The 27482-nt window shown below is 46.2% G+C and overlaps 1 protein-coding gene across 4 annotated transcripts in view; it reads left to right on the top strand.

Moving 5' to 3' along the window:
• LOC132379392 (LIM domain-binding protein 1) overlaps positions 1–27482 on the top strand; it is a 94743-nt gene that overhangs the window by 26361 nt on the left and 40900 nt on the right. Inside the window, exon 1 of one of the 4 annotated variants that reach the window (XM_059947188.1) lies at positions 19158–19181. The exons of 2 other annotated variants lie outside the window; for them this stretch is intronic. The gene's annotated coding sequence lies outside the window, so the exon portion shown is untranslated. Of the gene's footprint in view, positions 1–19157; positions 19182–19423; positions 19565–27482 lie in introns of those variants that run through there. One more of the 4 variants, XM_059947187.1, reaches the window with a different exon arrangement.

Here is a 27482-nt window from a genome sequence, read left to right as displayed (position 1 = left end):
GAAAATGTAGCCTGTGAGTGTGACCTAACAACCATACAGCTGCAATATAAATTCCTGACTTCTGCACACAACGTCCCAACTGATGGAGGCAAGTGGACCAGCTGCTTTCTTTACCAACTTATCTACTTGTCTGGCCACTTTCAGGGAGCCATCAACGTAGACCCCAAAATCTCTCCATACACCAATGGAAGCAGTTTCCAAATTCTGTCTACACTGTGTGAAGAAGTTTATTTTGAATTTCTCGTTGGACTTACAAGTATCCATTTTAACTGGTGGCCTCTTTGCTTTGAGCAACACAGACAAAATGCTGCAGAAACTCAGCAAGTCAGGCAGCATCTCTGGAGGGGAATGAACATTTGACATTTGAGGCTGAGACCTTTCATCAGGATTGAAAAGGAAGAGGGCAGAAGCCAGTTTAAGGAGGTAGGGGAGGAGGAGTACAAGCTGGCAGGTGAGACTAGGTTAAGGGGTAGGTGGGGAATGGGGGGGGTATGGATTAACCTGGGAATGGATAAGTGGAATAAGGTTGAGGAGAAGGAATTTGATAGGAGGGGAAAGTGGACAGTGGGCCACTTGTTTGTAAGTACAATATGCTCAATTGCACCATTACTGGTCTGATTAACCTTCTGTCTTTGTCTACAACAGCAGAGACATCTTCTTTCAATTGTCTGGGAGCCTGGTGAGAGCACCCCTGGGATATTGCAGCTCGCTCTGGTCCACTACCTAAGAAAGATTATACAGTACTTGGGGTGAAGGCTTACCAGACAGATTTCTGAGATGGTGGGTTTTTCAGGAAGAGGAGTGATTATGTGTAAGCACACAAAGTTCCTCCATCTTCTAAAACACTACTTGCCTCCTCTTTAAATACCACCATGTTTCAGCCTCCATGATCCACTGGTAGAGACGTCCGGAGAGCCACTTCTCTTGAGCTGAGGAGCTCAAGAACACGTCAGCTGCTCCCTCAAAGGGTGAGAGTCAAAGAGCAATACAGTACAGACGCAGGCCCTTCGGCCCAACCTGTCCATGCTGTCCCTTTGCCCACTCAGCTAGTCCCAATTACCTGTGCTTAGCCCATATCTCAACAGGTCACTCCCCTCCACGTAGCTCACCAAGTGCTTCTTCAAGGACAGTATTGTACCTGCCTCAACCATTTCCTCGGGCAGCTTGTTCCAAATACTCAGCACCCTCCGTTACTTCTTGGGGACATTTTAAATCTTTTTACTCTTACCCTAACCTACACCTCTGGTTTTGGACTCCTTTCCCCTGGGGAAAACACTGTTACAATCTATGCCTCTCATTACTTCAAACACTTCCACAAGGTCGCCCTTCATTCTCCTACATTCCAAGGAATGAAGACCAAGCCAGCCTCTCCCTATAACTCACAGGCCCTCTGTTGCTGGCAACATCCTTGTAAATCTTCACTGCACTCCTTCCAATCTTCCGAACCATGTCTTTCCTTTAACAGGGTGACCAAAACTGTACACTGTGGTCTCAGTGAGGCCTCACCAATGTGTTTTTAAAAAAACTGCAAATTAATGTCCCAACTTCTTTTCTCAGTGCCCTGACTGATGAAGGCCAGTGTGACAAAATGTCTTTATCACCACACTGTCTACCTGTAACACCGCTTTCAATTAACTTGTACTGTCAGGTCCATTACACTGTGTGGTACCCGCCATTCAGTATCATGTCAAAGTGATTGTCACTATATACATGCCTGCACAGGTGCAAACATAACTTCCTTGCAGCAGCTTTGCAACCACATAACAGCCTAAAAGCAGCATTCACAAGAAAAACATAAATGATTTTTTAACTAGAAGACACAATTAGAACAACAAAAAAGTCCATTTCAGAGTCATGTGGTGAATGTATTGTGAAGCTGTAGTAATTAGGGTTGTCTCAGGAACCAAATGGCTGTAGGGAAGTAGCTGTTCTTGAACCTGGTGGTGTGGGGCATCTCCTGCCCAATGGTAGTTGTGAGATGGCATGGCCCGGATGCTGGGGATCCTTGATGGATGTTGCCTCCTGTAGATATGACTTTGCATCCGCAAAGGAAACAGCATTACGAAGGACCCCACGCACCCCTTGTACAAACTCTTCTCCCTCCTGTCGTCTGGCAAAAGGCTCCAAAGGTTTTGAGCTCTCACGACCAGACTGTGTAACAGTTTCTTCCCCCAAGCTATCAGACTCCTCAATACCCAGAGCCTGGACTGACATCTTGCCCTACTGTCCTGTTTATTATTTATTGTAATGCTTGCACTGTTCTTGTGCACTTTATGCAGTCCTGTGTAGGTCTGTAGTCTAGTATCACATTGGTTTTTTTTATTACATAGTTCAGTCTAGTTTTTTGTACTGTGTCATGTAACACCATGGTCCTGAAAAACGTTGTCTCATTTTTAGTATGCACCGTACCAGCAGTTATGGTCGAAATGACAATAAAGGTTGACTTGACTTGATGATGGGGAGGGATGTGCCAGTGATGTACTGGGCAGAGTGATGTACTGCTCTCTGCAGCTTCTTGCATTCCTACACATTCAAGTGCCATACCAGATCACGATGCCACCATCGTGCTGTGCAGCAGATTGTGATATCTTCATCTAATTAGATAGGGATTGATCTTTTACCTTGGGACAATTTCCTGCACTAACCTTCAATTCCCGCATTACCTAAAAATCTATCAATGTCTGCTTGTTACTTGAAATTCTGTGGGCAGTCTGGTTGCCTCACTATAGGAAGGACGTGGAAGCTTTAGAGAGGGTGCAGAGGAGACTTGGCAGGATGCTACCTGCATTAGAGAGGTTAGGATAGGTTGAATGAGCATGAGAGGGGTTGATAGAGGTGAACAAAATGATAAGGAGCATCCACAGAGTGCAGAGCAATCATTTTTCTCCCAGTGAAGCGATGGCCAATACCAGATGACATCTGTTTAAGGCAGGTGGAAGAAAGTTTAGGGAACATGTCAGAGGTAGTGTTTTTTACACAGAGTTGGGGGGTGTACCTGGAATGCACTGCTGGGTCGGTGGTAGAGGCAGATACATTAGGGACATTTTAAAAGAGTCTTGGATAGGCACATGGATGGAAGCAAAAGGGAGGGTTGTGGGCTGTGTAGGCAGGGATGATAGATTGATCGTGAAGTTGTTTAAAAGGTCGGCAGAACAGAGGGCTGAAGGGCCTGTATGGTGCTGTACTGTTCTTTGGTTGTACTTAGTAAGGATGGGTTAGCAATTACAGTGAGTCACTACCCCCGACAAAAACATTTCCACCATAGGTGGACAGTGATCCCTAGTTCTGAACCTCCAGCCAGGAGAGTATTGACTCATGGAGACAGCTGGAGAAACTGGAAATGGAGCAGAGCCCTTTGGGGAAACCGGTTGCTCATTGCAGTCAGTTCCCAAGGCAACGCCATGTGGTAGACAAGCTAAAGCCCTGTACTGTCGGTTTAGCTTCAAGCTGTACTCTGTAATCATAAGCACAAGATTCTGCAGATGCTGCAAATCTTGAGCAACACACACAAAACGTTGGAGGAACTCAGCATGTTAGGCAGCAGCTATGGAAATGAATAAACAGTTGACATATTGTGCATCACCAGAATGGGACAGAAACCAGAATGAGATGGTGGGGGGAGGAGAAAGGAGTACAAACTGGCAGATGATGGGTGAACGACAAACACAAAGTCTGCAGATGCTGGAAATCCAAAGCAATGCACACAAACTGCTGGAGGAACTCATCTATGGAAAAGGGTAAACAATCGACGTTTCGGGCTGAGACCCTTCTTCAGGATTGAGAAGGAAGGGGGAAGATGCCAGAATAAAAGGGTGGGGTGGGACCAGATTGCGGTGAGGGAATGTAGTGAGAAAATTGAGGTGGTAAGTGGAAGAGATAAAGGGCTGAAGAAAAAGAAATCTGCTAGGAGAGGACAGTGGACCATGGAAAAAAGGGAAGAAGGGGAAACCAGAGAGAGATGGTGGGCTGATGAGAAGAGAAGGTGTGAAAGGGGAACCAGAATAGGAATTGGAAAAAAGAAAGGAGGAGAGAAATTGATGTTGAAGCCATCAGGTTGGAGTCTACCCAGATGATATGAGCTGTGGCTCCTGCAATCTGAGGAGTCGGACAGCATCTATGAGTTCATCAAGATGGAAGGTCTCAGTCCGAAATGTCGACTGTTTATTCCCCTCCATAGATGCTTCCTGACAGACCGAGTTCCCCTGGCATTTTATGCATGTTTGGGAACCATGTCAGTATCTAATATGACGTGAAGTGGCAGTTGTGAAGGGATAGCTGGGTGCATCCACAGTCCGGGGAAAATAAGGTAGGTGTTGAGAGGGGCTGTTGTGGGGGGGGGGCTGTGTTGTTACGGTGTACAGTGGATGGGTGGTATGGTGGGAAGCGTGGGGTTAGGGAGGCAGTGGGTTAGCTGGTATGAAGATGCTGTCGATGGGTGAGGTGGAGAGAGAACGTGATGCGGAGTGTTTGGGAATGATCTCTGGAATGTGGTGGGATGCCTCGGGTCTTTTCCTGGGCTGACAACATTCTGCAAGTGGGATGGTCGGGAGCTGCGATGTGAAGAAGCTGGCTCTCTGAAATTATTTGTCAGAGATAGGATCTTCGAATCAGAGATTTAGGGCAGAGATTAATTACCCAACTGCTACAGCTGCACAATCGGGCCCCAGTTACCATGGAGACAAACGTGCTGGTGTTCATTGAGGTGAACTCTCTATTTCCTCTGTTCTGTTTTAGAATGTGATCCACCCCTCCCTCTCATTTATTTAGTTGTCTCTCTCGGTTTAATTTCTACCCTCTGCGCTCTTTGCTGAGCTGATCTCCAGCCACCCTGAGGAAGGGGAGGGCACTTGTCACCAGCTGAGCCTGCCTCATCTTCCTCCGGCTCAGCGGGCAGCTCCCCCTTACCCTGAGCCAGAAGGTTGCAGGTTCAAATCCCGGTTTGGAGGCAAACGCAGTGTGGACTTTTCCAGCGCTGTGCAACGCAAACATTAACCAGTGGAAGGGATACCCTGAAGAGAAGCAGTGAGTTCTCCCTGAGGGTCCTGGCCAAGCAGTTGTCTCCCAATCATCAGCGTCATAGAGAGCTATTATAATACATGAGGCCATGCAGACCTGAGGGTCGATACTGACTTCAAGTACGTTGGACTTTTTCTCTTCAGCCCTGCAGATTATTGTTTTGCCGAGCATTATGGCCATGCCACGTTGGTACCGGAGTGCCCACAAAGGCACTTGCAGGCTGCCCCCAGCATGTCCTCGGGTGTGTTAGTTGTTTTAACACAAAACACCACATTTCACTGTATGTTTGGATGTACACATGATAAATATGAATGTGAATATGAATCTAAATTGTTTTCATTTAATCACCAATCCGGCTCCCTGCTGATCACTTACCAGTTATGAACCACACCAACCCCCCCATCTCCTCCCTTCCTGCCCGTAGCTGCACTGCCCCCCCCCCCACTGTATCAATTGCTCGTTTACTTAAGCCCATCACCCTTATGGGGGTTATAGGCCGCTGACAGCAACTCACATGGGTCCTGGTCCAGTCTTTCAAGTTGTCCCCAAGTGTAGCCCATCTTCAAAGATCCTTCCTTTCCCAGGGATGAGGTCTTTGGAGCTGTTGCTGTTTCTGTAGCTCTGGGTTTTTAAGGGAGGGATTTACTCAGCTCTCCTCCTTTCGCAGCCAAGCTTGGGACTATCCATGGCGCAGTGTGAATCTTTCACCCTTGGTCCTGAACAAAGTAATGTTGCAGCTCTGTAAACCCTTGGTTAGACCACTCTTGGCTTATTGGTTCATTGCTGGTCATTATAGGAAGGATGTGGAAGCTTTAGAGAGGCTGCAGAGGAGATTTGCCAGGATTCTGCCTGGACTGGGGAGCATATTTTATGAGGGTAGGTTGAGGAAGCTAGTGTTTTTCTCTTTGGAGTGAAAGATCATGAGAGGTGACTTGAAAGAGAGGAGTATATAATGATTCAGAGGCATAGATCGAGTGGACAGCCAGCACTTTTTTGCCACAGGCAACTGTGGAGACCGAGGCATTGGGTATATTTAAAGTAGAGGTTAATAGATTGATCAGAGCATGAAGCAGTACAGGGAGAAAGCAGGGGTTTGGGACTGTGAGGAAAATGGACCAGCCGTGATGAAATGACGAAGCAGTGGAGGTGGTGTGAATGGAATGGAGGAACATAGAGAGAGGGGATTAAGCAAGGGAATGTGGTGATTGTGTCTTTTGATTTCGGGGGGGGGAAAGGTGGCTGAGTAGGTAATGGTTCCATTGAGCAAAACAGCCTGGATACAGTCCATGTTCACCACGGAGCTGGTGCCAGTTCCTTGTGTTTGGTCCGTATCGCTCTGAAACCTGCCCCTACATGTACCTGTCCAAGTGCTTCTTAAATGATACCAGTTTACCTCAACCAATTCCTCTCATTCCATACACTCACCATCCTGAAAACATGGTTTCTCAGGCCTCCCTTTCATATCTTTCACCTCTCACTGTAATTCTCTACACCCTGTTTTTGGGGAAAATACTGATACCATCCACCTTATCCATGCCTCCCCTAATTTTAAAAGCCTCTATAAGATCACCCCTCATGTTCTTACATTCCAGAGAAAAAAAGATCTAGCCTGGACAACTTCTCCCTAAAACTCTCCTACAATTCTGTCCTGACAATGTTCTTGTACATCTTTTCTGCACTCTTTCCTATAATAAGGTGACCAAGACTTTCGACACTACTCCAAACTTTGGCCTTACTAATCACTTCTACAGGTATAACATAAATGTCCCAACTCCTATAACCATATAAAAATTACAGCACGGAAACTGGCCATCTCAGTCCGTGCCGAACGCTTACTCTCACCTAGTCCCACCGACCTGCATTCAGCCCATAACCCTCCATTCCTTTCCTGTCCATATACCTATCCAATTTTTTTTAAATGACAATATCAAACCTGCCTCTACCACTTCTACTGGAAGCTCGTTCCACACAGCTGTCACTCTCTGAGTAAAGAAGTTCCCCCTCGTGTTACCCCTAAACTTTTGCCCCCTAACTCTCAACTCATGTCCTCTTGTTTGAATCTCCCCTACTCTCAATGGACAAAGCCTATCCACGCCAACTCTACCTATCTCCATCATAAATTAAATACCCCTATCAAGTCCCCCCTCAACCTTCTACGCTCCAAGGAATAAAGACCTAACTTGTTCAACCTTTCTCTGTAACTTAAGTGCTGAAACCCAGGTAACATTCCTGTAAATCTCCTCTGTACTCTCTCTATTTTGTTGACATCTTTCCTGTAATTAGGTGACCAGAACTGTACACAATACTCCAAATTTGGCCTCACCAATGTCTTGAACAATTTTAACATTACATCCCAACTCCTATACTCAATGCTCTGATTTATTAAGGGCAGCATACCAAAAGCTTTCTTCACCACCCTATCCACATGAGATTCCACCTTCAGGGAACTATGCACCATTATTGCTAGATCACTCTGTTCTACTGCATTCTGCAATGCCCTACCATTTACCATGTATGTCCTATTTTGATTCGTCCTACCAAAATGTAGCACCTCACACTTATCAGCATTAAACTCCATCTGCCATCTTTCAGCCCACTCTTCTAACTGGCCTAAATCCCTCTGCAAGCTTTGAAAACCCACTTCATTATCCACAACGCCACCTATCTTAGTATCATCTGCATACTTACTAATCCAATTTACCATCCCGTCATCAGATCATTAATGTATCTGACAGACAACATTAGACCCAGTACAGATCCCTGAGGCACATCACTAGTCACCGGCCTCCAACCTGACAATCATATGCCCTCTCTCCTGCCGTGACACCGTTTTCAATAAAGCATAACTTGACTCCTAGATCCCTCTGTTACTTTCCACCCCCTCGTACCCTTCCATTCATAGTACATTATTGGTTTGGCTTTCCAAAATGCACTACCTCAGAATCAGAATCGGGTTGAATATCACCAGCATACGTCATGAAATTTCTTGTCTTTGCGGCAGCAGTACATTGCAAGAGGCTGTCCTGGTTCTGTGCGAGAGAGGCTCTGCGGTGTGATCCTGCTGTTATCAGCAGCATACCAGGCGCTTGCGGTTTTCCTGAGGATGCCTGTGAGGAGTCGTATCTGCCCTGGAGGCCACCTTCTCCTCCCCATTCTTGCTTTATCATGCCGCCTCAGTGATGGGCAGACTGATCTGACATCAGCTCTTCCTCCTTTGGGGTCCCCTCTCCAGGCAGTTGGTCCAATGCTGGTGGAGAAGCTCGGTCACCCCTCCCTTTTGTGCCCCGCCCATGCACCCGACGCTGCCCAACACACAACGGTTGGAGCAGGAGGAAGTGACCCACACTTGCTCATCCCAAGCACAGGCTTGATCCTGAGCAAAACAGCATCACATCCCTCCAGTTCTGAAATCATCTCGGCTTTCAGTAAGAGGGAGAGTGTGGAAGGGAGTGATGGAAGAGCAAATTGGGGAGCAAGGTATGTAACCAGCTTGGAACCTCCCAGCTCCCCCCACCCCACTGCTCTGCAGTTGGTACTGAGCTTACTGAGGCCCAGCCTCAGGCCGTGCTAGAACAAGAGGCTGAACAAACTTGGGTTGTTTTCTCTGAGTGGCGGAGGCTGAGGGAAGATCCGATGGAGGTTTATAAGATTATGCGAGGCATAATAGACATTATCTCTTTCCAAGGGTTGAAATTTCAGAGGGTAAGCATATAAAGTATGAGGGGGTAGTTTTGAAGGAGAGATGAGGGGGATGTTTTTATACGGAGAGTGCTGGGTGTCTGGAATGTGCTGTCGGGTGGCGGTAGAGGCAGATATGTTAGAGACTTTTGACAGACACACAAATAGGCACATGAACATGAGGAAAGTGGGTAGGCACAAGAGGCTGGTTTAACCATTTGATTACTAATTTAATTGGTCCTGCACAGCATTGTGGGCCGAAGGGCCTGCTCCTATGCTGTACTGTTCTGTGTGAGAGCAGCCATGAGCTGGGGCTGTGTGAGTTTTTGACTCGGGTGGGCTCATAGCCGGCTAACGTGCAAACTGCTGGACTCTTCATTCCAGAGGCTTCAGGGACTTCTGTTGACACCCTTATGGGGGTAGAGTAAAAAAAGTTGTTGTGCATGCTATCCAGACAACTCAATCCATCACATTGAGGTAACACAAGGGAATAAACAGTGACAAGATAACGATGAACCTTGTCACGCCTACATCAAAACAGTCAATTCGCTGTTTGTGTCAACGTATCAGCATGGTCCAAGGATGTGCTGGAGGCAGCTTGCAAGGTGCCAACATAGTCTGCTCACAGTTCACTAACCCTAACTCTAATCCGTGTGTCTTTGGAATGTGGAAGGTAAACCGGAGTGCCAGGAGGAAATCCATGGAGTCACGGGGAGAATGTACAAACTCCTTGTAGACAGCAGCAGGAATTGAACCCCTGTTGCTGGCGCTGTAAAGGGTTAGTCGCTGTGCTACCATGCTGAACTAATACAGAATAAAGAGTTACCGGAAAGTTATAATGCAGACAGAACAATAAGGTGCAAAACCACAACAGGGTAGATTTTGAGGTCAAGTGTCCACCTTATCGTACGAGGGGACCATTTAATAAACAGCATGATAGTTAGTTTCAAATCAAGAGGAACTTAAGTTCCATTAGTGGAATAATCCAGAGTTTAGAATGGTTAGAATAGTCCTCATGACCATGAAACTAATGGATTATTGTAAATAGCACAGCGCTTTACAGTACCAGTGACCTGGGTCCAATTCCTGTGGCTGTCTGTAAGGAGTCTGTACATTCTCCCCATGACTGCGTGAGTTCAAGCTGTCTTGAAATAGACTTCAAGCTAGTTGTGTCAAAACGTCTTAGTGGTCCCTGAACAACAGTTCAAGGAGGTGTCTCACTGCCACCCTCTAAAGGGCAATTAGAGATAGGAAATAAACATTGACCTCAACAGCAATACCTATGTCCTTCAAATGAATTCAGAGAAGCGATCTCCTCTCCTCTTGTAATACACAAACGCTGGAGGAATTCAGCAGGTCAGGCAGGCAGCAGTCGACGTTTCGGGCTGAGGCCCTTCTTCAGTCCTCACCAGTCTTGTTTGTGTTTCCTCTTGTCTTTGGCATGGTCTTGGAGATGAATACATCAGAATCAGGTTTAATATGACCGGCATACGTCGTGAAATTTGTTAACTTTGCGGCAGCAGTACATTGCAATACATGATAATAGAAAGAAAAAACTGAATTACAGTAAGAGTGTGTATATGTGTGTGAGAGTGTAAATAAGTTTTGCAAAAAATAGAAATAAAAAAAATAGGTAGTGTTCATAGGTTCAATGTCCATTCAGAAATCGGATGGCAGAGGGGCGTTGTTGGGTTCTTTGAGTAACTTCCATCTTTTGGTTATGCTCATCCTAGACCAGTGCCCACTCTGGTGACGCTCAGACAACCCACTATAGTCCTTCAACTCTGCTTCACATTCCCGTTCGGATATGTCCATACCTGACCTCCACTACTGCCATGATGAGGCCAAACTCAGGTTGGAGGAGCAACACCTCATATACCGTCTGGGTAGTCTCCAGCCCCTTGGTATGAACATCGAATTCTCCAACTTCCGGTAATTCCCTCCCTCTCCCTTGCCCCATCCCACTTTCACTCTGCCTCCTCTTCTAGCTGCCTATCATCTCTCTCATGATTCTGCCGCCTTCTACTACCCATAGTGCTTTCCCCTTACATTCCTTCTTCACCTCTCCGGCCTATCCCCTCCCCCAACCCTTCATCTTTCCTCTGATTGGTTTTCCACCCTCCCCCCACCTTCTTTATAGGCCCCCTCCTTCAGTCCTGACGAAGGGTCTCGGCCCGAAACGTTGACTGCTCATTTCAACGGATGCTGCCCGACCTGCTGAATTCATCCAGCTTGTTTGTATATGTTGATTTGACCACAGCATCTGCAGTGTACTTTGTGTCCACTATAGTCCTGCTGGGTACCCTCAGAGCTTGCCTCTGTAACCCCTGTGGAACAGTACACATTAGAGCAATTCTTTATACAGTCAGAAAGTTTGCTTACAAGCCTTTGTTTATTTACTCATTCCTACTGAGTGATCTGGACATTAATGACAAGGCCAGGATTTATTACCCATCCCTAATTACCGCTTGAGAAGATGGGGTGAGCCACTACCTGGAACTACTTCAGCACCTTTGGGGAGGGTTCTCCCACTGTGCTGTTGGGGAAGGAGTTACAGGGTTCAGCGACAAGGAGAGAATGTCGATGCATTTCCAAAGTGGAATGGAGTGTGAGTTGAAAGTGAAATTGCAGGCAGTGAGTGGTGTTTCTTGCTCTTGCTAATGGGGGCGGTGGTGGGTTTGGTAGGTATTGGGTGAGTAGCAGTGCACAGCTCAGCCACTGTGTGCCGGCAAAGCTGGGAGGAAGCGTTTTGGACAGTGGGTGGGTTGCCGATGAAATGGGCTGCTGTTTTTAAAGATTAGCTTTGTCACACGTACATCGAAACATACAGTGAATTGGATTGTTCATGCACGCTTCTGGCGTGCCCACAGCTTAATAACCCTGACCTGTACGTCTTTGGAATGTGGGAAGAAACATCCAGTCACAGGGAGAACGCACAAATTCCTTATAATAGATGCAGGAATCAGCGCTGCAAAGCAATATGCCAAATGTTCTGCTATTGTGCTGCCAACTTATTTCAGAATGATGTTAAGCATTTTCAGAGTTGCAGTTGTTCAGGCAGACACATCATCCCATCAAGTTCTCAGGGCTGAAGAGTCTAATACCAGAGAGTACGCATTGTAGGTGAGAGGGGGTAGGTTCAGAGGGAATGTGAGGGCTAAATTTTTTACTCAGAGTGGTGGATGCCTGGAATGCACTGCCTGGTATGGTGGGAGAGGCAAATGCATTAGAAGTTTTTAAGAGACATTTGGATAGGCACATGGATGTGAGGAAGTAGGAGGGATTTGTGTTTGGGTGTTTTCAATTTGCTTTTTAGCTGGTCGGGCTGTTCCTGTGCCCTACTGTTCTATGTTCCTGACTTCTGCATTGTAGATGGTGGAAGAGGTTTAGGGTGCCAGTATCACCCGTCTCCAAGCCGTTACAGTAGACGAGCGGCAGTCATTATAACCTACAGTTTCCTAAAGCTATCTTGACTGTACATCTGACTATTCTTTCATTCCTCTGTCTTTCCTGTGTCTGCTCTGACAGTGAAACTTTCAGTTGAGACGTCTTCCTTTTTCCTGAACTGTGGTTTCCCTTGTGCCACAATTATCAGAGCCCTCAACCACACCTCTTCTATCTCCTTTGCCTCTGCTGTCACCCCACTTGCATGGAGCAAAAACAAAATTCCCCTGCTCCTCACCTGCTACCGTACCAGACTTTAGATTTCTTTGTCTTTGACAATTTCCACCACCTTTAATGAGATGCCTTCCTTTTTCCTTTCAGTGTTTCAGAGGGAGTGTTCCCTCACAACTCCTGGGTCCATTCTCTCTGAAAACCTCTTCCCTTAATGCAACACTTTCCCAAGCAACCACAGACATGCAACACAAGTCTTCTTCCCCGTCCTTTTCTCTTTTCCAGTTGAAACCACTGTTCTCTTTTAATTCTTTCAGTCTGGAGAATCTCCGTGTGGTGTCCACAGTATAGTCTCCTCCACACTTGAGAAACGCAGCAATGATCAAGACGACTGCTTGCTCAAGCACCTGTCCGTCTGTGACCAATCTATACGCTCAGGGTACAACACCTGATCTTCGGGCAGGTCGCAGCTTTCTGGAAGCAACATCAAACTCAACGTGCTTTCACTTTTTGTGTCAACACTGGCCATAAAATCATAAGCCCATAAGATATAGGAGCAAAATTAGGCCAGTCATTCTTTTAAGTTTGCTATCCAATCGTGGCCTTAAAAAAAAAAATCATTCTCCCACCTTCTACCCATAACCCCAACACCTTTACTGATCAAGAATTTATCACCAGCCCTGTGAACCCCACCACACTGATGCCCCAGCACCTGTATTACCTCCTCGGTCCGGTGCACTGCTGTCCCCTCTTTTGTATGAGTCACTGGGCCAACTCTGAGACCATAAGACATAGGAATGGAATTAAGGCCATTCAGCCCACAAGTCTACTGGCATTCCGTTATTATCCCTGTCAACCCTATTCTCTTGCCTTCTGCCGCATAACCTTCAACACACTTACTGATCAAGAATCTAGCAACATCTGCTTTAATATACCCAATCACTTGGCCTCCGTAGCTGTCTGTGGCTAAGAATTCCATAGATTCACCATCCTTTGACTAAAGAAATTCCTCCTATTGTCCTTTCTATTCTGAGGCTGTGCCCTCTAATCTTACTCTCCCCCATGATAGTAACAGCCTGTCCATGTCCACTATATCTCGGACTTTCACTTTGGTCCGTTCTCCACCACTAATATGAATGTGGACTTTCTCTCTGTGCTATCACTTTCCGGGTTCTCCTCTTGGTTTTAGTCTCTGACCCACTTCACGACGGTATCGTGTTCCTTTGCCTGTTGTTTGTGTCTCTATCCGACCTCGTTAATCTGTCAGCCTGAAAAGCCACACCAAGCCTGGTCTCAACCTCTTTGCCGTATCTGTCCTTACCCCCATCTTCAAGCTAGTCGGGTTTCTCACTCAGAGTCAGGATTACTTTCACTGACTTGTGCCATGAGATTTGTTGTTTTGTAGCAACAGTACAGTGAAGTACAAAAAAATTACTGTTACAATCCAGAAATACAGTATGTTAAAAATAATGAGTGCAAAAAGAGCAAAATAATTTATTTGTATGGAATAGGACCTTCTCTTCCTTTGAGCTACACTGCCCGGCATTCCCCCATTTAATCCCAGCCTAATCACGGGACAATTTACAATGGCCAATGAACCTACCATCTGGTGCATCTTTGGACTGTCAGAGGAAACCCACATGGACACGGGGAGAGCGTACAAACTCCTTATAGGCAGTGGTGGGAATTGAACCTGGGTTGCCTGGTACTGTAAACCGTGGTGCTATGAGGTGGTGATAATGGGTCCGTGGACCTTTCAGAAATCTGATGATGGAGGGGAAGAAGCTATTGCTAAAACGCGTGTTTGTCCTCTGGCTCCTGTACCTCCTCCCTGAAGGTAATAACGACAAGTGTCTACAGAGGATATGACAATGCTTCATGATGGATGGTCCCTGTCTGAGGAATCTCCTTTTGAAGATGCCCTTGATGCTGAGGAGGCTAGTGCTCATGATGGAGCTGGCTGAGTTTGCAACCTTCTGCACCTTTACCTGACCCTTTGCAATGGAGCCTTCGTAGCTGGTGGCAATGTAGCCGGGCAGGGTGCACTGCACCTTACATCTGTAGAAATTTGCTAGAGTCCTTGGTGACGTACCAAGTCAACTCAAACTGACTGATCTACTTGAGGGTTTTTTTTAAAAACCCTTTTTACTGATTTTTATTTCTTTCAATGCTGTGCTGACACTGTATCACACCCTGTTCCCATTGATCCACCCGGACTCCGTGTCCCGGAATACCTGCACTTTAAAACTCTGTGGCCTTGTACCTCATGCTTGAGAGTCCCTAAATGTAATGCCACCAATGGTAGTGTTGGTACCTTCACCCTGCCTGGCTCTGAGTGCAGGATTCCCCTTTCAGTATCTCCCACTTCTGCTGGTCACCCGCTGTGGTATCTACTCACACAGCATGGTTACGTCACATCACTGTGTGAAATGTCTTGGGGAATTTTGTGTGATGTTGAGGCTACACTTAATCTGTGAATCTGCTGGAGTTGTTTGTTGTGTCTGGTGCTCCTGACGCAGGCCTCCTCTACATCGGCGAGACAGATCATAAACAGGGACGGGCTATCTCGTTGAGCACCTCCACACCATCTGCTACAAGTGGGACTTCCTGGTGGCCAAGTGTTTTAATTCTGATTCCCATTCTGACACATCGATCCATGGCCTCCTCAGGGTGGAGAAGCAACACCTTATATTCCATCTGGTACCCTCCAACCTGATGGCATGAATATCAATTTTTCTTTCTGATAAACAAATCCACCCCCCCATTACCCACTCTGACCTTCTACTCTTCTCACCTGCCTATTACTACCCCCTGGGTGCCCTCCTCCTTCCCTTTCTCCTATCAGATTCTTTCTTCTCTCCTTAATCATTTGCACCTACCAGGCTTCACCTATCACCTTCCGGCTAGCCTCTTACCCCTCCACCCACGTCTTTATCCTTGCATCTTCCCCCTTCCTTCTCAGTCCCGAAGAAGGGTCTGGGGACTGAAACACCGACTGTTCATTCATTTCCATGGATGCTGCCTGACTTGCTGAGTTCCACCGCGTTTTGTGTATTTTCTTTGATGTTGAAGGTACCAGTTCAATTAAGGTCATTGTAGAGGACCAGGTGCAATTTACACCTAATAGGCAAATTACTATTTCTTAGATTAGTGGTTGTCTATAAATCCAGAGGTCAATGCAGGAAATGAGAAATCATTCTTCTCTTCTTTTAATGATTGCTTTGTTGGTTTAGTGTGTGAAGGGTGAGAGAGGGTGTAATTTTTTCTGTTTCTATGGTAATGCTGTAATATGATTGTGGGTTGCATGTTAATGTTGACAGACCTTGTCTGGTCTTTGTAGTGAGCCACTCTGTCTCCCTGCTTCAACTTGGACCATTGTTCAAACTTTTAGTCATTTGACCAAACACCTGCTGTTGTTTAACAGGTCTTGTTTAACATTCACTCCCATAAAATGGGCATATTGCTCATTTAAGTGTAGTACTTAACTGCATGTTTTTGCTGAGCTGTGTTGGCAACATGGAAGCATCTCTGTTTAAGCTCACAACCTTACCATCAAGCTGACCTGCCCAGCTTCCTGTTGCAAGTATAACACCCACACGCAAAGTTCTGGAGGAACTCGGCAGGTCAGGCAGCATCAACGCAAATGAATAAATGCTCGGCATTTCGGGCAGGGAGTCTTTGTCGGGACAGTAAAGGGAGAGTAAAGATGCCAAAATACAAAGGTGGGCGGGGGGGGGGGGGTGGGAGCGGAATGGAAGGAGGACAAGCTTAGAAGGTGATGGGTGAAGCCAGGTGGCTGGGGGAGAGAGGATGAAGTAAGAAGCTGGGAGGTGATAGGTGGTAAAGGTGAAGGGCTGCAGAAGAAAGAGTCTGCCGCATGTACGCACTGAGCAGCGGTGTCTTCCTCGACATGCAGCACGGGGGTGTGAAAGGGCGGTGCAGTGATTGGTGTCATCACTGATCCGATCCTGCCCACCACCATTTTGTACGTTCAGCAATAGCTGTTTATTTCTGACAAGGGAGTGGAGATTGTGGGGTGAGGGGAACAGCTAATGAATAGAATTGTAGAGGAATAGAGTTATAAAAGCAACGAAGCAGTCCCTTCAGACCACCCAGTCCCTGACAACCATTTGACCCTTCTAAAACTTTCCTGTCCTTGGGTGAAAGAAAAATGGAGGACAGTGTGGGAGGGAAGGGTTAGATTGATCTTGGGGTAGGTTAAATGGTCTGTACTGTATCGCACCGTTCTGTGTTTTATATCCGTCTCTTCCAATTGTTGCCTCAACTACTCCCTCTTATACCCACCATCCTCCAGAGCAGGGGTTCCCAGCTTTTTTTTTAATGCCATGGATCAATACCATAAAGCCGGGTTAGGAATCTCTGCCGTAGATGAAGATGTTGCCCCTCAAGTCCCTTTCAAATAACTTACCTATCATCTTATAGCAATGCCCTCCGAGTTTCTGATTCCCTTTCTGTGGGATTCAGTGTATGCATGTCCCTCGTGATTTTCTGTACCTCTGTAGGATGCCTACTCAGTCTCCTCTGGTCCAATGAATAAAATCTTAAAGCTGCACAACCTCTCCCTCTGACAGCATCCTTATGAATCTTGTGTTTGCACTCTTTCTTGTTCTGTAACTGAACGGAAAGACGGGATTCCATTTTCCCATATTTCAAGCTGTGGGTGTTAGGAGTAGGGATGGATTATCCCCAGTAAATTCTCATTGCCGCTCACACAGGAGATGAGAAGGTGCTGGTGGATATATGTCAAGGGGAATGCCATAATAATCAGAACATGGTGTTCCCATGTGGCTGATCTGATGAATGCAGATTGGGAAGAGGTGACCATATTTGGGGAGCGGTGGGAATTTATTGGGGATACTCCATTCCTGCTACCAACAGGAAAATGGCATCCTATTATGGGATAGCCTCTTTCCTTCAGTTACAGAAAGCCATGAAATGTGCAGGACGGTTCGGGTTCATGTATACATTGAAACATATGTTGTTTTGGATTAATAACCAACACAACCTGAGGAATGTGCTGGGGACAACCCACAAGTGTTGGCACACATTCCAGTGCCAACATAGCCTACTCACTATGTTCAGTAGAACTGCACAGCAACAGCAAAACAAGCCACTTGTCTCCCTTGATGGTCCTTGTGAGATGACACTTCTGAGTTGTCCCCGGGTAGTGGGCGGATACAGTTAAGAGTTGGGACGTTGGTGGATTCTGATGGGGTCACGATGAATGTAGGTCAGTTTGGGGTGGTGTGAGTGGGATGTTGATCGTTTAATAGTTCTTTCTCCTACCCCGTCAATCAATTCACATCACACTATTAACATCCAAAACACTACAAGGATCCCCGACTACCATTGTTCCCCAAGGTCCAGCACACACATCCTGAAGGAAGAACATCATCACTTTCTATTTAGTTAGTAGGATCACTCGGCTGATTTATTTTAAAAGGCTAGGTGATGAAGGAGAAGATAAAGAACAAATTGTGTCTCTGAACACGTTGCTGAATGCCTCATTGGCATTTTAATTTATCTTTAATTGCCCGATAAGTGCACAGTCTCAGTACTTTTCTAAAGACAACAAGTTCAGCTTTCATTTCATTTCTGACCCCTTGGCTCACATGACAGAAACATTCACAGTGGTTAAAAGATTTAAATGCCACAAATGTTAAAAATGAAAGTAGATGCTGATGCAGCCTTATTGGCAGGAATCAGTGAAAGTGTTCTTCACAGGGCACCATGAGCCGATTGCTTCTCATCTCAAGTGCAAGAACGTTATTTCACCAAGGTTTTTCCTGGTCAACGTGGTGAAACATCCCAAGAATAACACACACACAATGCTGCAGGTCAGACAGCATCTATGGAAAGAAATAAAGAATCAACGTTTTGGGTTGAGATTCTTAGTCAGGATGTAGGGTCCCAAGGTTGTTTTTAGGAAATCGACACCAGGCCACTGAGTGATCACAAATTTCACAACATATGTCAGTGCTAATAATCTGATTCTGGCTTGTTTAAACTCTAGGTTCATGGAGGGAACCTCAGAACTTGGGGCAAACACAGTTGAGGATGGGACCACCAGCAATGGGGAGATTAAAACTGATGAGAACTGGGAATGGAGGAGTGGGGGAATGAAGGATCTCGTAGATGCTGAGTTTCTTCAGCATTTTGTTTGTGTTGCTTTATGATTTCAAACATCTGAGCAATATCTTGTGTTTATGACAGAGGAGGGTTGTAGGACAGGGCGAGGTTAAGGTGGGGACCAAGGAGCAACCTGAACTGCTTCCAAGGGTGCAAAAACACTGTTTACTCCTGCAGATCGCTGTGGTATTATCTCTACCAGCCTCTCTTTGTCTTGGAGTCAGTGTGGCAGATTGGGAAGTAGTCTGCCTCCCTCGGGGAGGGGGAAGGGAAGCGAGAGTTGATGGTGGGGTGAGGGGAGGGGGTGGTTTTGGATGTGGGAAGCAAATTCTCCTAGGCCTTGGGTTCACCCTATTGTCTGTCCAGGAGCAGGGGGGGGGGGGGGGGGGAGGAGCCGCCCGTCTGCCACAAGCCTGTGTAATTCAGTGCAAACTGGGGCCACATAACACCAACACACACAGACACACAGTGAGTCCGGGCTCCTGCACACGCTATTGTTGTTTGCCTGACAGCTGCCTGGCCCCGCACAGAACAAAAGGCTCAGCTCCTCGGCTAAGCAGAGAGGGCAGGCGTCCCAATTCACCGCAGGGCTTTGCTTTAAAGCAATAATAAACAAATAAGAATATATCACTGAAGTGGTTTGTTTTTCTGGCTGGGAGAGGGAGGGGGTTTCTCAGTTCCAGTCAGCCCTGGGTGTCCCCACTGGACCAGCTTCCGTGAAGGTAAAAAATAACCCCTCTTTTTTTTAACTATTACTCTCTCTCGTTGCTCTGTGTGTGTTTGTGTGTGGGCCTTGTGTCTGTGAGTGTTCGCACCTCACATTCTCGGGACTTTTGTTAACTTGCTGCAGTCAGCGCCGCTTTAACTGCGTTGAGGCGAGCGAGGCCCGGGGGCTGGAGCGGCCGAGGAGGTCCCCGGCCGGCCGGCCGGCCCTGGCTGTGGGGTGGGGTGGGACGGGAAGGGGAAGGGGTGGTCTCACCGCGAAGGCCGAGGCCTGCCACACGCTCCAAGGGTTGCCGAGCTCTTCCGCCGCCGCTTTCTCCCTCTCTTCCGCGAGTGTTCGGTTGCTGGCTGCAGCTGACCGTATGTTTGTGTGGAGGATGAGGTAAGCAGCAAAGCAAGGGGGGTTAAAGTAAAATTTTAATAAAAGAACCCCTCCGAGACCTGGGTGGTGAATGCCTGGCAGTGATGGTCACGACAGGGATAGGGACAGAGAGGGGGGCGATTGTTCCTCCCACAACTGCTGACATGTGCTGTGTTCAAAGAGTTTTTGCCATCCAGATAATTTAATTTAAAATCTAGAATTGATGAAGAGTCTAACTGGGCATTGCAAGTGTAGTTTGGGACCACGACTCCCATTGCTAACCCCAACCCCCCCCCCCCCCCACCCCACTGCTCTCTGGTCATTTTGTGCTTGTCTCTCGTTTTATATTTCTTTCTGAAAGGTGCCTCAACTCTTACAAGTGTCCTGGCTAAGATCTGCTTTGGGGGTGTGTATGTGTTTGTGCTTCATTGTTGCTTTGCTGCGTTGGGCAGTGTTTACCCTGAGTATGGCTGTGTGATTTCTCAAAGAAATGGAAAAAAAACACAATTTTATAGCACTTTTCACTTAACTTTTTTTTAAAACAAAAGCTGCCAAGTTGTTTTGTGGAATGATGTACTGTTTTCAAAATGCTGCTGCAGTCAATTTATGCACACTCAAGTCCCCATGAGGGTGTTGATTGTCGGGTAAAATCGGCCAGAATTCTGGCGAAACGATAAACACAGTTTGAAGTTGTGCTGTGGATGTTTGAGTCTCTGTTGACATGCCAAGTCTTTTATTCTTTTTGTCCTTCTGATGTCATTTGAGATCTTGTGTTGATTGTGATGAAATTAACTATGCTGTACTTTAAGAGAATGACTGTGACATTAGGGGGAACCACTGCCTCGTAGATCCAGAGACCCAGATTCAATCCTGACCTCAAGTGCTGTCTGTGTGGAGTTTGCATGTTCTCCTTGTGACTGCTCGTTTCCCCAGGTACTTTGGTTACCTGCCAGATTCCAAAAATATGAACAAGAGGTTAATTGGTTACGGTAAATTACCAAGTAAAAGTTGTAATTAGAGCCATGAGAGAGTTGGTGAGGAAATTTAACTGGAATTGATGTGATGTAAACAGGTACTTAATGCTTATTATGGATCAGTGGGCTGAATGGCCCATTTATGTGTCGTTTAACTCTATGACAAATAATCGTGTGTGTCTTGTTAAGACATTGATGCCTCCCCTTGTTTAATAATGGGGGGGTGTTTGCAAACCTTTGTGTAATTTCTTGAAGAAATGATTAAAACCTGAATTTTATGGCACTTTCCGCTTAACTTTTTAAAAGCACCAGCTGTAAGGTGTTTTATAGAATACTGTTCAGTTTTCAAAATGCAACCACAGTTAATTTATGCTGATCAGATCCCCATAAGCAGCAACGTGTCATTGAACTTGGGATATTACTGGCTCAGGGCCTGTACTCACTGGAGTTTGGACGAATGAGGAGGGAGTTCATTGCAACCTACCGAATTTTGAAAGGCCTAGATAGAGAGGATGTGCGAAGGTTGTTTCAAATACTGGGAGAGTAGAGCCAGAGAGCACAGCTGTGGAATAGAAAGAACAGACATAAGGAGGAATTTCAGGAGTCAGGAGGTGGTGAATCTGTGGAATTCATTGCCACAGAAGGTGGTGGAGGCCATGTTATTGGGTATATTAAAACAGAGACTGATAGATTCTTGATTAATAGGACGTTAAAGGTTATGAGGAGAAGGCAGGAAAATGGGTTGAGAGGGATATTAATCAGCAATGATAAACATTGAAACAAATTTGATAAGCTGAATGGCCTCATTTGTGTTCCAATGTCTTATGGTCTTTATGCTTGGCCTATGACTTGTGCGAGAGTCTGGGCAGGAGTGTTTGGGCCTTGGGGCATTCCTGGGTCTGAAGAATCAGTGTGGGTCGGCAATATCTCCTCCAAGTTCTCCATCAGCACAGGTGCACCACAAGGCCGTGTGCTTAGCTTCCTACTCTACTCAGTTTACACTTATGACCGTGTGGCTAAGCACAGCTCCAATGCTGTATTCAGACTTGCTGATGACACCACTTTCGTGGGCCGAGTCAAAGGTGGTGATGAATCAGCATTTAGGAGAGAAATTGAAAATCTGGCTGAGTGGTGCCACAACAGCAATCTCTCACAATGCCAGTAAGACCAAAGAGCTGATTATTGACTTCAGGAGAAGGAAACCAGAGGTCCACGAGCCAGTCCTTGATGGAGAATCAAAGGCGGAGAGGGTCAGCAACTGTAAATTCCTCAGTGTTGTTATTTCAGAGGAGCCTGTCCTGGGCCCAGTACTTAAGTACAATTATGAAGAAAGGACGACAGCAGTTCTACTTCCTTGGGAGTTTGTGGAGATTTAGCATGACATCTAACACTTTGACAAACTTCTATAGATGTGTAGTGGAGAGTATATTGACTGACTGCATCACGGCTTGATATGGAAACACCAATCAATAGCCTTCAAAGGAAAATTCCACAAGGGCCCTCCCAAACATTAAACACATCTGTCACAGGAAAGCAGTATCCATCATCAGGGACCACAACCCAGGACGTGCTTTTTTTCTTGCTGCTTCCCTCAGGAAGAAGGTACAGGAGCCTCAGGACTCACAACGCCAGGTTCAGCGACCATTATTACCCCTCAGCCATCAGGCTCTTGAACCGAAGGGGATAACTTCACTTGTCCCATCACTGAATGTTCCCACAACCTATTGACTCACTCTCAAAGACTCTTCATCTCTTGTTCTAAATATTTATTGTTTTTTTATTTTTTATTATTAGTTATTTCTCTTTGTATTTGCACAATTTGTTGTCTTCTGCTTTCTATTTGAACACCCAAGTTGGGTGACCTTTCATTGATTATGTTATGGTTATTAACTTGCAAGTTGAGTTGGTGGTGGTGAAGGCAAATGCAATGTTAGCATTAATTTCAAGAGGTCTAGAATGCAAGAGCAGGGATGAAATGCTGAGGCTTTATAAGATACTGGTGAGGCTTCTCCTTAAGTGTTGTGAACAGTTTTGGGCTCCTCATCTAAGAGAAGATATGCTGGTATTAGAGAGGGTTCGGAGAAGGTTCACAGGGATGATCCTGGGAATGAAAGGGTTACCGTACCTGAAACACTTGATAGCTCTGGGTCTGTACTTGCTGGAATTTAGAAGGGTGGGCGGAATCTCATTGAAACCTTTTGAATGTTGAAAGGCATAGATGTGGAAAGGATGTTTCCCATGGTGGGGGAGTCTAGGACAAGAGGCACAACCTTAGGATTGAGGGGCATCTATTTGAAACAGAGATGTCGAGAAATTTCTTTAGCCAGAGGGTGGTGAATTTGTGGAATTTGTTGCCACAGGCAGCTGTGGAGTCCAGATTGTTGGGTGTATTTAAGGCAGAGCTTGATAGGTTCTTGATTAGGCTGGGAGAAGGGAGAAGACCGGGAAGTGGGGCTGAGGAGGGGAAAAAAGGATCACCCATGATTGAATTATGGGAGCAGACTCGATGGGGCCCAATGACCCAATTCTGCTTCCATGTCTCATGGTCTTATTCCATAGAGTTATTGAGTACACCCAAAAGAAAATAAATCTCAAAGTTGTATATGGTGACGTATATGTACTCGTGATAATTTGCTTTGGGGGTCACAGCGTTGATGAGGGCTTGGGGATTGGAATAGCCGTTGAAGGATTACAAAGGGAAGGAGACCAAGAGATGCAAGTAATTTACTTTCAGTAGGTGTCCCAAGTTTGTGAAGAGCATATTGTCCTGGTTCATGGACCAAGTTCCCTGCTGCAGTCTAAAAGTGGAGTGGTGGTTTTTCTGGACAGCCCTAACACTGAAACCATGAGTTGTTCGTGCTGGAATTGCCTGGGAATTGTTTGGCTTCACTGTGGGGTGAAAAGGGCGTGATTTTCAATTGTGCAATGCTAGGAAAGCTGCTTTGTATAATTGAATATCTAGGTGAATGTTGGTGAGCTTGATGGCTGTCACTTCCCGTGGAGAGGCAGTGCTGCCAACGACACAAATTTTAATTTCAAACTGGACAAGTGGGTAGCTTGAAGGTGCCTGTGCATGGAGAGCTTTCCGACTCTATCTTGGGTTACATATAGAGCGGCAACCAGATTAAACCACTTCAAATCCCTCCATTGCTTCCCAGAGCCACAGCAGGTAATCACATTGCTATTGGTGGGATCATGCTGAGCAACAGTTGCTTCACCTCATTGTTGCTACTGAACTTTGGGAAGCTCTGAAAGAGTTGGAAAAGGCACTGTAGAAATTGAGCCTTTCTGTCCCCGTCACCATTTCCAGGTGCCATAGAGATCTCTTCTTCCTCCACTAGTGGCCTCTTGCCCAGTGTTACCCACTGCACCAATGATGGCCATACCTTCAATGGCCTACACTCCGAGCTTTGGCAATCCTCACTATATGATCCTGGGAATTAAAGGTTTAATGTATGAGGGAACGTTTGATGGCTCAGAGCCTGTACTCGCTGGAGTTTAGAAGAATGAGGGGGGGGGGGGATCTAATTGAAACCTGTCAATTATTGAACGAATGAATGTGGAGAGGATATTTCCTAAGAGAGCGAGAGAGTCTAGCGTCAGAGGGTACAGCCTCAATATAGAAGGGCGTCCCTTTTTAACAGAGATGAGGAGCAATTTCTTTAGCTAGACTTCGGCAAATCTGTGGAGTTCATTGTCACTGGTGATTGTGGAAGACAAATCATTGGGTGTAATTTAAAGTGGAGGTTCTAGGTTCTTGATTGGTAAGGTTGTCAAAAGTTTTGGGGAAGAGGCAGGAGAATAGGTTTGAAAGGGATAATAAATCAACCATGATGGAATGGCAGAGTGGATCAATGAGTTGAATAGCTTAATTCGGCTTCTATGTTTTATGGTCTGTTAAATCTCTGCTACTCTTTCCTCCCCATTAAACCTGCCGCTAACCAAGCCCAGTGGCTTTCCTGTTAAGCAGCTTTCGGGTGGTATTTTGCCACCTTTATAGAAGTGTAGCTTTCCACTATCCTGGGCAAGGGGTGTGTCAGTGATCTGTCTCTCAAGAAGGTGCATAGAGCTATCTGTTGTGGTTTATACCTAATGCCAAGTTGGAGGTTTGAGTTGTGGAGAGGATTGGACCATCATCACCAGAGGAAGCCATGTCTTCAGCTGTCTTGTCCCACAGAACATAATTCTCTGCCTAAATTCTTTCCTTCCATAAGACCTCCCTCTTTGCCAGATCAGGATGTCATTGTAATATTCCCTTCTTCCAAACCAGTCTGCATGGCTCGCCACAAAAGTTCAATGACACTCATTAGAACTAAGGGGCGTTACAACTTTTCACAGGGAAACGGACTGGGGTTAATGTCTCCTGCAGGATGAGATTTCTGGAGAAGGAGCAGAGGGTTTTTCTGGTTGGTCGGATTGACCATGGCATGGATCGGTGGAACTATTCTGTGAGATTTCTTTCAGCTGCATGCAATATGTTGTTAAAGTTCTCACTCATTGATTGCGCTGTTGCCTTTGAGTTAGAAGCTGGTGTATCTGACACCAGGCGGACACTCGCGATGCAGTACTGAGGGACCTTGTCCATATCTGATGTCTGGTCGTTCCGAGGAGGCATTAAGTTGATGCCCTCTCCGGGTGGCTGTTGTGATAAAGAACGGGGCAGTTTAATTCATTACTCCATTCGTGCAGACCCTCAGGCTGAGGATGCTTTGCCTCCCTTCTGGTTGTGAGGAGTGGAAGATGTCCGAGCTTGCAGCTACTACACAGCCCTCAGAGATCTCTTCCTCTCCGTCACTGATGGCAATGTTCTCCAGTGGTCATGGTCCTGCTCGTCATTGGAGCCCTAGACAGATGGACTTAGAAACTGTGATTGTGGTCAGACCCTTCTGTTCTTCAGTGCCAGAAGCCCCACCATCATAACCGAATCCCGTCCCCCCTCCAAACCCTCTCTCCAAGTGTCCGCACCTCTGTCCTGCTTGGCTAACAACCTCCCTTAGGTTCCACTGTCTGTCTCAGCTCCAGTGTCCCTCAGTCCCTCCACAGACCATTTTCAAGGTCAAGTTTATTGTCATCGAGCATAGAACAGTAGAGCTCAGGAAGGCCCTTCAGTCCATGATATTGTGTCAACTTTTAACCTACTCTAAGATCAGTCTGACCCTTCCCTCGCAGTCAGCCTTCCCTCTGGTTTTCTTCCATCCACTCGTCACATGCGCAGGTGCAGTGAAAAGCTTACTTTTCTGTTTCTTTCCTCCTTTATTCTCTGAACTGTCCATTCCTAACCTACTCTGGCCGCTCCCTCTCCAGCTCGTTATGTGAGGGGACCGGATTTAGGGAGACCTGCGAGAAGATCTGGAGGAGGGGCAGGATAAGGGTATGGTGGTGAGGCTAACCTCTGATTACTGCGGGTCACCCTCCCCCACCCGGCTACTGTTCCTGGCCCACCCCCTCTTCCTCACCCTTGTCTGACTGGCACAGCAGCGTAGCCCAGAAACCTGGGGCTGCACAGGGCAGTTGCTAACCTGCCTGCGAGATGCCAGCAGATCGTGGTCTCCTGATGGGCTGTGGGTGATCTGGCAGCTCTTTCCCAGCCAGTAGAGGTGGATTCATCCCACTTGACCACCGTCATTGTGTTAAAGATTAGCTTTATTTGTCACATATATTTCAAAGCTTATGGTGAAATGCGTTGTTTGCATCAACGGCCGGGGCAGTCAGAAGATGAGCTGTGTGTGTCGCCATAATTCCGGTGCCAACACAGCATGCTCACAACTTGCCAGTCCTAGTCAGTACACCTTAGGAATGTGAGTGGAACCTAGCGGAAAGCCGCACAGGGGGAATATACAAACTCCAGAATCGAACCCCAGTCACTTGCGCTGTAATGCGTTACATAATCTGCAATGCTGCTATTCAGACCATTCAGCTGCAGACATCCCTCTGTCACAAGCTCTGCTTCCAAAGCAGTTTCCTGGACAGCCTTCACCTGTCCTAACTGAACCCACGTGCTGGGCAGAGCAGCTGCCTCACAGCACCAGAAACCTGGTTTCGATCCCGACCTCTGTCACCTTCCCTGCATGGAGTTTGCCCGTTCTCCTTGTAACAGTGAGTCTATTCCCTCGGTGCTCCGGTTTCCTTCCTCAACCCAATGACATGCAGGTCAACAGTTAATTGCCTGCTGTTAATTTCTCCTTGTGAAAGTGAGGGGTGGTGGGTTAATGGGAATTTGGAAGAATAAAATAAGATTAGTGTGCGATTGGTGTAAATGCCTGGAATAGGATGCCAGGGGGTAGTGGTAGAAGCAGACCCTATAGTCCAGTGGTTCCCAACGTGGGGCATACGCCCCACAGGGGGGTAATTTGATTTTTAAGGGGGGCAATTCGAGAATGAGTTATTAACAGTGAATTTTTTCTAGTAAGTCTGTGTGAGTATGAGTGTGTGTGCGAGTTAATACATGTGTATATACAGTATGCATACATAAAAATACTTGTATGTACATGTGTAATTGCGTATGTACTGTATATATAGTGTATCACCATCATTACAACCATCAAATGGCTTTCATAATTAAATTAATGAATTGACTGATGTAGGAAGGAACGAATGAACAAGTCCAAACGCGTAAGAAACTCGTACAAGGTCGCGCCAATGCTGCTTTTTGCAGTAGCTTTCGGTTCTTGGTGGTGTGAAGGTGTGTACATTGTGTCATCTCTTTTAAACGGTGTATCTGTCTTTATATGCTGTAGAAATGAATCGGCATAGTTTTATTTATTTTTTTATTATTTTTTAATATCACATGTTCTTTTTTTTACAATTTCTTAATAATTTCTTCCTCAGAACTTTAACAGTCCTTTGGTTCTTTTATTTTTCTCTTTCATGAATGCCATGTTCTTTGGAAGCTTGTTTAAACCAAGTTAATGGTCTTTTAGGCTTCCTCCGGGTGAATAGCAGTTCACTTTTTGAATAATAAGAAT

This window comes from Hypanus sabinus, chromosome 22 (genome assembly GCF_030144855.1).
Source record: "Hypanus sabinus isolate sHypSab1 chromosome 22, sHypSab1.hap1, whole genome shotgun sequence".
NCBI classification, from domain to species: Eukaryota; Metazoa; Chordata; class Chondrichthyes; order Myliobatiformes; family Dasyatidae; genus Hypanus; species Hypanus sabinus.
The sequence above is the reverse complement of the archived record's forward strand: the minus strand, read 5'-3'. Positions and strand labels throughout refer to the sequence as shown.